This window comes from Molossus molossus, unplaced genomic scaffold, assembly GCF_014108415.1.
Source record: "Molossus molossus isolate mMolMol1 unplaced genomic scaffold, mMolMol1.p scaffold_m16_p_3, whole genome shotgun sequence".
Lineage (NCBI taxonomy): Eukaryota > Metazoa > Chordata > Mammalia > Chiroptera > Molossidae > Molossus > Molossus molossus.
This window is the reverse complement of record NW_023425366.1, coordinates 104,422,597-104,432,882: the sequence shown is the minus strand read 5'-3', so window position 1 is coordinate 104,432,882 and position 10,286 is coordinate 104,422,597. Positions and strand designations below refer to the sequence as shown.

The 10,286-nt window shown below is 51.0% G+C and overlaps 1 protein-coding gene across 1 annotated transcript in view; it reads left to right on the top strand.

Moving 5' to 3' along the window:
* The first annotated feature begins 252 nt into the window (after positions 1–252).
* The window catches only part of CALN1 (calneuron 1), a 458,038-nt gene continuing 448,004 nt past the window's right edge, over positions 253–10,286 (top strand). Inside the window, exon 1 of the mRNA XM_036280516.1 lies at positions 253–362. The gene's annotated coding sequence lies outside the window, so the exon portion shown is untranslated. The remainder of the gene's footprint in view (positions 363–10,286) is intronic.

Genomic DNA, 10,286 nt, shown 5'->3' with positions numbered 1-10,286 from the left:
GCAGCATGTGGGCCAAGGATGCCCTGCGGGTCTGACTCAAACCTGCAGCCGGCGACCTCCCTGCCTGCAGGCTCCCACCTCCACAGCCGGCTCCGCGCTGGAGTGAGACGTCTGCAGGACGCTGTTCCAGCAGCAGCCACGGCAGCAGCAGGAGCAGCACCGGCACCCTCCAAACGGGGACTCTAGCCCTTTAAATCTGCTCAGTTACCAAAAAAGAAGAGGCATCAGACCCTGTTAATTAAAGCTCGCCCTGGTCCATCATTCTGAGGAGCTGCAGTGCTCTGCTCCTTCCTGAGGGCTTCGAGATTCTCCTTAACTCCCAGCCATGGATCTTGGAGCATTTCCCCCGAGATCAGCAGGAGGTATGATCCTTATTGATGGCACTCTGGGGCTTATGTGGCTCTAATCAATAATACAACTGACTGCATGGATGCTGCCTGGCCCCCCTTCCTTCCCCTCTTCCCCTCTGCCTCCTCTCCAATTCCCCAGCTTGTGTTTAGTTGAGACAAATCAAGTTTTCATGGGTTTCAGAGGAAGGGGAGGGCTGGGGGGGCTGGAGGTAGCTCCCAGTGTGTTTGCTTTGGTCCTGGCTTCACCCAGCTGCCAAAGGGGCTCGGAGGAGCCAGGAAACATGTTTCTTTAAGCTCTGCACCGTGCAAAACCATTTCCTCCGGGCCGGGTCCCTTCCCTCAGGTTAGAATTCAAAGGGCATAACCCTGACTTGACTTGCTCCTTGAATAAATGAGCTGCCACTTGGTCAGCCTGAAGATGGCTGTGCGGCTGTTCCCGTCGCTGGGAAACTCATTGTATACAACTTTCTCTCCGTGCGGTGTCCCGGCAGGAACACCTGCCCTCCACCTCCCCTCCCCGTACCCCCTGCACTTTGCATGCCGCTAAATTAAAATGCTTGCTGTAGGATTTCAGGAATTCATAACCCTTTCCCTCTGCCTTTTGAGGAAACTCACTTCCAGATGAGTCTAAGGTTCTGTTGCAAAGAGTTGTTTTTGTTCAGGAATCTGCTCTAGCCTGGCAGAGAGGGAGAGATTTATCTTTTTTTTTTTTTTTTCACATTGCATTTTTCAGATTGTACTCGAGCCCAGAGAACATCTATCTGCAAATCCTTCTTTGATTTGTTTTTGCCCCCACAGCTCCCTTCTGGGTGAAATACTCCTCTCGAGTCATACCCGAAGGACACGTTTCCTCTCAGTCAGCTTGACACGACTTCACAGATGTCCCTGACAGCCAGGCCCGGGCAGAGGGAGCCATTTTCAGCGTCCTGAGTAGCAGTCCCCAGGAGCCCAGGACAAGGGTCCCTGTGCCTTGCAAGGGGCCTTCCAAGCTCTCCCCCTGCCCCCAGGAGGGTAGCTGAGGAGGGAAAGTGTTTTACTGGTTTTCCTAGGACTTGAAAACACTGTGGATTAACATTGCTTCTCAAGACTTGAGCGGGATCTGAGCCAAAACACAGCTCCCCGGAGTGGGGATGTCCCCCAGAGTCATTGCCCCCAGAGTCACTGCCTAAGCGGTCTGCACAGACGGTAGTTATGGTGTGTGCAGATAAAGCCTCCCCAATCCCCCAGCACGGGCTGGGAACTTTCTCTGGGTGAATGTCATGGAAATCAGCATCTCTGCCTCCCAGACGCTGAGTTCCATGTATCCGTGGTCTCAGAAAAAAGAAAACTCTCAGCCGTGGCTTCAGTTAGGAGAGACGATTCGAAACCTACAAATGAAGCACTTGATGGAATTCCTGACCGCTGTGCCCATCGGTGGGCTCCCGGGATAAGGTTCGAGGGAGGCAGCCAGGGAGAGAGATTTCCTGCCAACGCAGACACCACAGAGGCCGGACGAGGGAAGCCCGGGCAGAATGGGGAGAGGAGGCCTGTGGGAGGCGGCATTCCGGGCTTGGTGCTCTCTGCCAGGCTTTGCTTTCCAGCTGGGCTGTAAGTGGCTTCGCTGAGGGTCGGGCTCATGCCTGGAGTTGGGGATGCAAACAGAACTGTGGTCCTGGTGAGCAGGGCGACTTCCTGAGTTCATAGACAGAGGCTCCAACCCGGGGGCTCCCCTCATAGCTTTTCTCCCCTGAGCCCCTTGGGGACGAACATCCTGGGCCCTGGGCCTCTCCAGGTCCTATCGTTCAAGAGTCAACACCTTCTTCTACCCCGAATCCCTCCCAGGGCAGGGAGAGGCCTGGGAGAGTCATTGTTGTGTAATCACATCCCGGGACTGGCGGCACCTGTGAACAGGAAGGACAGGAGTAGCCTTTGTGTCGATTTTTCTTTTCACCTTGATCATGTGTGTATGTGTTTTGTTTTCGAATTTACTGGATGGCTGCTACCGTTCAAGGAGCTGTGAACAGCTCCCCATGGAGTCTGTTCAGACCTGGCAACTCTGCGGTTTTGGGGTCCGTGGGAATTCTCGTGACCTTAGCGGTGTTCCATGACCAGGGTGTTGGCGTGGAAAGGGCATGGCCGTGGGGAGATGGCAGATCTTCACTGGCATCTCGGTTCCACTTGCTTAGATAACTAGGCCAGTTATCTAATCTCCTGGGCCTCAGTTTCTTCATCTGTAATATGGTGTGGTTGCCGGGATTAAATGGAATAATTTAGCTGAAGTCTGTGCACACAGGAGGTACATTTTTTTTCCCTTCCGAAGCAGGCATCTGACTTCTGTTAGGTAAACCTGAACACGAAGATGGAACCACTCAAACAGGTCCAATGGCTCCTTCACTGACCACTGGACCCTGCCTTCTCTAGGGTGGGGCAACCTCTTCTGTGTCATTACACCTCCCTCCCCAGTGGCTCGCGCAGGACCCGATGTGGGGCTGAAACCACATAAAAATTTATGCATGAAGGTCTGTGGACATTTAACCTTCAACATAGGTGATTTTTAATGACTAAGCCAAACCACTTTTTGCTCAGTTCACTTAAGAAATACAGCGAAGCCAGACAGATCAAAGAGTCCTATGACTGTAATAAATTTGGCTGAACTATATCCTTTGAGAATTGTAATAAAAACCATCTCCTGCGCGAGGACCTGCGCCAGGTGCCTGGAGATTCCTGGAGTGTCCCTGGGTCATCCTGCTTGGCGTCCTCACGGGCCACTTTCTCCTTTTCATGCTTTGAAGCAGAGAAGAGACTCTGAACAGGGAAAACAGCTCTAGTTGGAAAGAGGCACGTACCCTGTCACTCTGGTGTGCAGAACAAGTCAATCAATACATCGATCAATTAATCAATAAGTCAGTCTCTACTGATTAGCCACTACCGATTGAGGAGAGTCATTGATTTAATAAATATATATCAAAATAATGATGATAATAATAACAACGAATGCCACTATTACCACCTAATATTCACTCGGGTCTCCTTGGCCCGAGGCTGGGGCCCACCCCCAGAGGGACGCTGCTCTGAAGCAGGGGCAGAGGAGTAGACAGTGCGCCCCTGGCAGACTGGTTCAGGCTCTGACAAGCAAGTCGCATCCGCTGTGGGAACGCAGGAGAGACATTTTTACATGGTTCTTCCAACTACTGTCTCCTGTTTGAGAAAAGACTGTGCATGGCAAGGGTAGAAGTAGAAAGATCAGCTAGGAGGGGGGTACAATTCCCAGCGAGAGGGGATGGTGACTGGACGAGGGGAACAGTAGAGGTGTGAAAAGTGCTAAGAATCTGGATTTTAAAAAAATTTATCCTCCCTTCCCTCCTTCCCTCCTTCCCTCCTTCTTTCCTCCCTCCCTCTCTCCTTCCTTCCTCCCTCCCTTCCTCCCTCCCTCCCTCCCTTCCTTCCTTCCTTCCTTCCTTCCTTCCTTCCTTCCTTCCTTCCTTCCTTCCTTCCTTCCTTCTTTCCCTCCTTCCCTCCTTCCCTTCTTTTTTTAAATGGAGGCAATGGATGGGTTGGATAGTTGTGTGTGAGGGAAAGAGATGAGTCAAGGATGACTCAAGCTTCTTTGGCCTCCAACAGGGATGGTGGGGGGTGGAGCAGGTTTAGGAAAAGACCAGGAGTTGGGTATTTCTTTCTCCCGTTAACTTCAAGATGCCTGTTGAGCATCCCGGCAAAGATGTTGAGTAGGCAGCCCTGAGTTCATCGCAGAGATCTGGGCTGGATACAGAGCCTAGGAGTCATCATGGTACAGATGGTATTTAAAACCGTATCAGATGAGATCAGCGGGAGGTGGCTTGGGGACGGAGAGGGCTGGACTGAATTATGAGGCATTTCAACTATTTACAGGTTAGAGGGAGGAGGTGAGGCCAACTGAGGAGACTGCAGTGAGTGTCTCTTCTGTTAAAGATCATTTACCCCCTTCCTGTATTCTATCTCCTCCCCTCTCCTGGGAGCAGGCTCATAGATCACCCTCCCCATTTTCAACTGAATCCTGTTCTCCTGGCTTCTTCTTATCTCCTCAGAGACCTGCCCAGGTTGCTCTCATCTCAAAAATAACCCTTCCTGGACTCCTAAGTCTTCCACTAGCTTTCACCCTATTTTTCTCTTTTCCTCTACAGGTAAACTTTTCTTTCTTTCAACATTAAATTAAATGACTATTGTATGGTAGACATGAAGGATGTAGAGAAAAAAATAGGCTTTATCCTACTTGAAAGAATATTTATCTCTACCTTTTCTACTTCCAGAAACCACGTTGGATGTATATATGATGGAATGTAAAATATATAATCGTAAAGTAAGCGTAAAATTTTTGTGCTAAGGAAAATACAATTTAGAATAGAAGAGGCCAGAAAAAACAAAAAAGAGCAAATAAAGGTCAAAAGGTTGTATTAAATTATAGTTGAGTCATCAATCTGATCTGAACTTACAGGTCAAAAAGAGGAAAATGAAAATTCCTTTAAAAAACTTACTGACATATAAAACACATCCAAAAAGTTTTCATATCATAATCACATGGATCCATACCTTTTCACAAACTGAACAACCTAGTTAGCCAGAACCCAGATCAAGAAATCGCACGTAATTCATACCCAGGCCCTCGCTTTGCAGTTCTTTCTGCTCGGTTCTCTCCACAGGGCCCGGCATGATCAATTTTCCTGCTTCGAGCTTTCTGGGAATTACTTTTTGAGTTGCATTGTTCATGAGATGATATGCTCGTTCCTCAAGGAAACAAGTTTTCTGGAATTTAATTCTAAAAGAATATTTTTTTTTCTAGAGTTTTATTTAAGAGACACTGAGAAAATGAGATAGACCATACCTCGTCTATTTCTATCACATATTTTGGATGGTATATACATATATGTGTTTATGTAATGAAACACAAAATATAAAATTAGACACTAACAATTAAAGAAAGGGCAAAGAATGGCAGAATTTGGCATCATTTGAAGCCTGGGCAGGGCTAGTCAGAAGGTAGAGCCTGGAGGGGATGGCGTGTTAACCCCGGGGGTCAGGCAAGGCGGGGCAGGGGAGCGCCCCTTGGATTTGGAAAGCAGGAGGCAGCTGGCCCAGTTTCCTGGCGTGATGGAGGCAGAAGCCACATTGAGAGTGGACAAGAATAGAATGAGAGCTTTAAAGTGTCTCTGAGTTGAGACCTCTATTTCTAGAAGGTCCAGTCTCATGGGGAAGAGAACGAGGGTGGTAGGCAGAGAAGGTGGCAAATCCAAAGAAAGGGTTTTGTTTATTTCTCAATAGCATGGGGGAGACTTAATCGTGTTCTTGGAGAAATAGGTAGTCAAGAGAGAGGGGAGAGCAATAAAGAGGAGAGAAAAGGAAAAGGAGCAAGGACCTAGATGGATTCTCCTACTGTGCCTGTACACACATATACACACGCACACACACTCACACACGCACACACACGCACACACATGCACATTCAACCACTAACTTGGTTTCTCCCTCTCTAACCTTTTCTGGTCATGGTCCCCTCTCCTTGCCATTGTTCTCCTTTGTTTAGAAGCCAAGATGGCCCTCAGCAACCTCACACCCGGTGGGGGGCTCTAGGATGCAATCCAATTGGGCCTCTCCCTAAAGGGAAGGGCACTGTGGGGTATCTGCTGGACTTTATTTCAGCCATCTGTCCCAGAATGTCAGGGCTGCAGGGCCTTAGCGAGTATACAGTGTGTCCTTATTTTCCAAATGAGGACATGGGGCCCCTGCTTCCCTGTCAGGGTGGAGCCAGCAGCCGGGGAGCTGACCCCAGGCCTCTGGGCTGCTCGATCATAGCTTCAGTAGGCGCTTCCAGAACCCTCCCTCTGATCTCTCAAACTTGAGTGTTCCTCAAATTTCAGCATGCATCCAAATCACCTGGGTGGTTTGTTAAGACCCAAATTCCCCAGGGCCCCACCCCAGAATTTCAGATTCAGCCCCACGTAGGTGGGGCCGAGAATTTGCATCTCTAACAGTGTCCCAGGTGATAAAGGGGCTGCTGGTCTGGGGGCCGCACTCTGAGGACCCTGGGGAGGTGCTGAGGGCTAGGCTGCCAGGGAGGGGGAGAGCCAGCCTGGCTCCCAGGAGCTTTCCCTTTGGGCTGCTCTCATTTCCCTCAGGCGAGGCCTGAGTGAGGTGGGGTGGCCAGCTGCCAGCCCTGAGGTGAGCCAGCCCACCTTCTAGCCACCAGAGATGCGAGGAATGCAGTGGGGCCGGCTGTGCCCTGAGACCAGTCCTGGCAGGGTCCGGCTGTTGTCAAACACAGCACGGTCTGGGCTATTCCGTCCCTGCCCCACCCCTGGGCAGAGCCACAGGGAAGCCCGCTGGTTGGACCCAGGCCGGGGCTCAGAGATGACCCCCCACCTCCAGCAAGTCGGAGAGCTGTCCCACCTCACCTGTCCCCAAGGGAAGGGGGAGCTCCTTGCTGGGTGGCACCCAAAGTCTTCCTCCTGCATAGTCCATTATCTTGGTGCTCAGAGCGTATGTCAAGTGGATTCCGTGTCTGGCAGGTTATTACACACTGAATTAGTGTGGCGAAATAAAAACTGTAATAAAGCCGTACCAGACTCTTAAATTGTTAAAATTTATTATAAAGTGTGCATAGTTATTAACTGATTTTTGCTGGTGTGTGTTTGCCTGCGCCTGAAGGCACAGAGATGAAAAGTGACTCTGTCAAAGTGGGGCTGGGAGTTGGCTCCTGGAATCCGTCGGGGTCCCCGTGGGGCAGCAAATTCACGAATTCGTGGAGAACAGGCCGGCCTCGCCCGAGGCTGACGCCCACGGCTCTGCAGGGCTGCGAGTCCGTCCCAGGGGAGGGCAGCCCAGCAGCGCCGCGCTGGGCCTCGCGTTGCCCCTGTGTCTGCACTCGGAGGCTGGGTTACTCAGCCTCTCCCGCCCTGGGGCCGAATGTTCGGGGGCTCAGGAAAGCTGCAGCAGATGGGCTTCCCCCGCACCCTCTTCGCCATATTCTCAGGCCCGGTTCCTATCTGCCTTTTGAGAACCCTCTGAAGGGGCCACCTCTCCCGCAGCTCAGCGACGGCTGTTTCCTGATTGGCCCATCACCGGGGAGCTGGTCACCGGGCTGTCCCGTCCCCCCAACCCCCTCCAGAAGTGCGTGCAGTTGGCGGGTTTCCCTGCCGGTCCCCTGGGGAAGCTGGAGGATGACGTTTTCTCCGTGACCGGGAGAGATGCTCTGTAGTGACCCCGGGGTGGAGGCGGCTTCCAGTGGGCATTTTGTGTCTAGTTTGGGATACGACCTTTCTTGAGCTTATCCACCAGCGTGGAAGGACTGTCTGTACAAAACCAAATGTTGGTTACTAGAACTTCTGCATCACAGTGAAAATTCCAACGGTTTTTGAAAAACAGTCGACTCAATCAAAACCCACTACTTCAGTATCAATAGCTTCTTTGAAGTCACAGTAACACTTAAATATGGTTACGACGCGAAGGCAGAGATTTGGTCGGTTGGAATGCTAATTAAGCTTCCAACTTGCTCAAATAGAATTACAAAAAGGCAAAACTGCGTTTTTCACAGAGATACAGTCCACTGGAATCACCAACACTGGACAGCTGCTAAGAATACTTAGAGTCCGGAGATAACAAGAAATCCCAGCATCCTCTAGACAGTGTTCCGTTGTCCCTCCTTCCCCTTCAGAGGTCTGTGGCTGTGTGGAATGACACCACCACCGGCAACTGTAGCCTTGATGAGAGAGTGCAGTTCTTCATCTCCACGAGTAGCAAGTTGCAAATGACGAGGGGTAATAGGCTTTGCCTTTAAGTCTTTCGATGCATTTCCTGCCAATCCAGGCCCTCCGTGGTGAGGTACCCCAGAACGGCTGCGCTGTGCACAGGTGGCGATGACGCCGGCTCTCCACCAGCGGGAAACCGGTCTTTCCCGGCCTTACCGCCAGCCATCTCGGGTTCTGCGGAAGCTCAAACAAGCAAGGCAGAGAAAAGAGTCAGAAACTGAGCAAAATCTCAACGCTTGCTCCATCGCACCGCGATTCCAGCTGCTCCAAGGGACATTTTGAATCAGGTCCCAGGTTGCTGTGTTGAGCCTGGTTCCTACTCCGTAACTGATGCCGTTGTGCTTTTGAGTGACATCCTCAGTGGTTTTTTTAGCCCTGGTTTTTTTTCCCCATTGTTGTCCCAAGACCAGCTAGACTGTAAATTCACTCGAAGCTGGAGATGCCTCCGCCTAGGAAAAAGTGGGAAAGAGAAGCTCAGACTGTTTCCCAAATGCCGAGGCTGAAAGTGTCCTTGCCTCTCTGCCACTGTGGCCTGGGGTTGCCCCTGGGGTTGGGCGGAGAGGGGAACGTGGATTTCCACCCAGAGCATGCAGGAATCACAGGCCTCGTCTCTAAGTACTGGGGGCATTGGGCCCTGATCCTGGACGGCTCTCCGCCTTGCCATGATCTGTGTGGCCCCTGTGAACTGAAAACCCAGGGCCAGAATGGGCGATCTCCTGGTCCCTCTGGGAGCCCTTCTCCAGCCTGTTTCTGTGCAGCCCCTGTGTATGCAGTGCTGCTGACACCTGAGCCTGGCTTCGCCGTCACACTAAGAGCTGGGGACTACCCCCGAGGTCCGGGTTCTGCTTTCCCGCAGACGTACTGCTTCTGTTGGGACACTAGTTAATCCATTTTTCTGACCCTGGGACACTAAGATACTACTTGAGTGGGAACTCGCAAGGAAGGTGACCTATATTTTAAAGACTATTGCATAGTGCAGGTTGCTTTCTCCCTTCCGGTCACTGATTTGGAGAAAATGAGATTATACCAGCAGAAATGTAAGATACTTAAGGTCTGATGACTGTCCAACACCCCAAATTCTCCCTTCTCTTCCCTTGGCCCCATGAAAGCCGAAAGAGCGCACAGGGAGAGTAACACATGTTTGGGTTCCCGCAGAGTGATGCGTTATTCCTCCCCCCTCCGTTTGGCATGGCTGTGCAGTGCACAGAACATAACAAGATTACATCAACATGTAGCAAAGCGAAATCTGGTTAGTTCCTGGGCACCGTCTCTTTGGCCTGGCAAAGTGATTTCCTAGTTTTGAAAGGCAGCGAAATTACCGATGTGAGAGCTGGTGCCTGCTGGGGTAGCCCACAAAGTGGCCAACCTAAGAGAGCCAAGGTGCACGCAGAAACCCCACAGCTCTTTACATTTGCTCCACATCGTCCCCGGAAAGATGCGAGGCGGTTTGCACGGAGACGCCTATCCCACTGCAAGACATAATTAAATGGAAATTAAATGGACGAAGACAAGAAGACAAAGGGAAGATAAGACAGGGAAAGCAGGAACGGGTCCAGGATGAGGTGAGGACACAAAATTCATGACATCAGGCCCTGACCATTTGCTAGAGGTGGGACTCCGGGGCGGTCCTGAGCTTTCTCTCAGCCAACACAGAGAAAGAACAGCATCTTACTGCAGAGCCAGCGTCCGTGCAATAAAAGCAAAGCAACTTGCTCAGAAAAGGAACAGCTATTCCTGTTCCTGGGGGCAGGAAGCAGTCTCCCCAAGGTCCTCGGAGAGGACACGTACACTGCAACAGTGTCCTGAACGGCCCACTGTCCACATGGCAAGGAGTTTAAGGGCAACCTCTTGGAATGTTCCTCAAGGTACGGGGCTGGTTGGGGGGATAGAGCTGCCCCAGAATACTTCCTGAAGGTCTGACTCAGTCTTAATCAGAGACTAGATTATCTGTGATCGGCTGCTTTCCTTTAAAGCCAATTTCATGATGAGTGTATGGTGTGGTGTCAGAGGCTGCTGCAGGGTTTAAGGTGTGTGTGTGTGTGTGTGTGTGTGTGTGTGTGTATTGGAGGGATAGTATAGGGAGGGGTGCACTGAGGGTTTATATACTTCAAACCCTCAATTTTCTTCCTGTAATATTTATACTGGGGTTCCTCCTAAGACTTACTTGAAGAAAGGGATC